We start from the raw sequence: 2,325 nt of genomic DNA, 5'->3' as shown, positions 1-2,325 counted from the left end.
GTTGCTAGGCCTTGGCTTGGTTGCAGGAAGAGCCCCCGAGCCTCTGCTTGGAGCAAAAGGGCGATCAGGAGTCTCCCTGTCTTTTTTGTGCGACCCTCGCACATCCTTTTCGTTCGGAAGGAGGTGATGTTTGCCGAGCCCTCGAGTGTGAGTTTGGGTTGTTGGGTCTCGGCTTGGTTGTAGCCTTGCAGGAAGAACCCCCAAGCCTCCGCATGGAGCGAGAGGGCGATCAGGAGTTTCCCTGTCTTTTTTGTGCGACCCTTGCGCATCCTTTTCATTTGGAAGGAGGGGATGTTTGCTGAGCCCTCGAGTGCGAGTTTGGGTCGCTGGGTCTTGGCTTGGTTGCAGGAAGAGCCCCCGAGCCTCTGCACAGAGCGAGAGGGCGATTAGGAGTTTTCTTGGCTTTTTTGTGCGATCCTCGCGCATCCTTTTCGTTCGAAAGGAGGGGTTGTTTGCCGAGCCCTCGAGTGCGAGTTTGGGTCGCTGGGTCTCGGCTTGGTTGCAGGAAGAGCCCCCAAGCCTCTGCACGGAGCGAGTGGGCGATCAGGAGTTTCCCTAGCTTTTTTGTGCGGCCCTCATGCATCCTTTTCATTCGGAAGGAGGGGTGGAATATGCCAGGCTACCCTCGGTGGGCGTGAGCGGTGACACTTCCGGTGAGCTGTTATCGGGTAAGTCCGAGTGGAGGCCCGTGCCCCATTTGATAGGGGTCAGCTAGCGGTCCAGAGACGCACTCCAAAAGTACCAGAGGGCTTCTCTAGTGGGTCCCAGGGCCATTCGATTGGCCCTAGGGGCTCGGTGCCTCCCTACGGTGGGATCCCATTCAGAGACCTCCCTACCGGTCTTGGACACGACTTAGGGCATCCCAAGCGATCGCTTGCTTGGGCCTCAGCCAAGTACGGGCTCGCCCATAGTCATCCCTGACTCTGTTGTCCTGGGGCGGCTGTCGAGACCCTCGGGGGCCCTAATCATCCTCAAAGAAGACAAACAAGCATCTCTGGCATCATCACTAGGGATGACAACCTAGTAAAGTAATGTTAGGAGATATAGGTTTATAATTGGTGGCTATTAAAACAAGTGACAAGTTAATAAATACCAACAAGCATTTCTAGCACCGTTGCTGGGGAAGGTAGCTAGGCAAAGGAAGTATTGATAAACTTATACTTATTTATGGGATCAAAGATAACCGTTGACATCTGCTAAAACAGGCTTACCCTTGTTTTGTCTACTTGTGTATCTTATGTAGGGTAATGTATAACCAGTTTTGATCTTTCGACAAACTACGTTGAAGATCCAGAAGTATTGATCAGGAGGACTAGAGCTAAACTGAAGAAAGTTCTAGCTTTAAAGTCAGAAGACAACCATATAAGGTGAAGCTTAACACCTAAATTCAAAGCTATGGCTAATAGGACTCTCTGTGAATTCTCCGCTCCAACTACGGCCAACATCCGTACTGGACCGACAGTCAATGTTAGAGACAAGGGATTTGAGCTCAAGCTAGCCCTCATCAACATGGTGCAAGCAAGCTAGTTTTGTAGAAAGGCACATGAAGATGCGAGTGCACATCTCCAACACTTCCTGGAGATCTGTAGCACTTTCACCATCAAAGGAGTAACCTAAGATGCCATATTACTTTGCCTCTTCCCATTCTCACTCTTGAGGAATGTGAAGCAATGGTTCTATGCCAACAAAGATAGAAATACTACATAGGATAACTGCTCCACTGCCTTCCTATCAAAGTTTTTTTCCCACAGGAAAGACCAATGCTCTGTGTGGGAGAATCTCAAGCTTTCAGCAACAACATGATGAATCTATCCCTGAGGCATGGGAACACTTTCAAGATTACATGGAATATCCTCATCATGGGATGGAGAATTGGCTACTCATGTATACTTTATACCATGGGGTGACCAATAGTACCCATGAGACTATGGATGCTGCTGCTAGAGGTGCATTCCTATCACTCACCACACCAGCTGCAATAGCTCTTGTGGAGAAGATGTCCTCCAATCAAGGCTAGAATGAAGAACGTGTTGAAACCCACAAGAGAGGTGGAGGTATGCATCAAGTCAAGAAGGTAGACATGCTATCTACCAAGATGGACCAGTTGATGAAGAAGTTGGAAGATTGAGCCAATGAGAAGCAAGAAGTCATTCACATTCATGATTCTCGCATGACATGTGAAGTGTGCGGAAACACTGGGCATTTAGGGAGCAATTGTCATGAAATCCATGAGGATGTGAACTTTGTCAACAACAACAACTACTTTCGTCCTCAGCAGAATCAAGGATGGAATCAGCAATACAGACCGAACTACCAAGGTAATTA

The 2,325-nt window shown here is 48.7% G+C and overlaps 1 non-coding gene across 1 annotated transcript; it reads right to left on the bottom strand.

Annotated features, from left to right (window-relative positions):
- Window positions 1–1,760: 1,760 nt before the first annotated feature.
- On the bottom strand, window positions 1,761–1,866 carry LOC136484497 (small nucleolar RNA R71). Its single transcript, XR_010766018.1, has one exon. It is a non-coding gene; the product is annotated as a small nucleolar RNA R71 (small nucleolar RNA).
- Window positions 1,867–2,325: the final 459 nt, after the last annotated feature.

The sequence above is a fragment of the Miscanthus floridulus genome, chromosome 9 (assembly GCF_019320115.1).
Source record: "Miscanthus floridulus cultivar M001 chromosome 9, ASM1932011v1, whole genome shotgun sequence".
NCBI lineage: Eukaryota > Viridiplantae > Streptophyta > Magnoliopsida > Poales > Poaceae > Miscanthus > Miscanthus floridulus.
The sequence above is the reverse complement of the archived record's forward strand: the minus strand, read 5'-3'. Positions and strand labels throughout refer to the sequence as shown.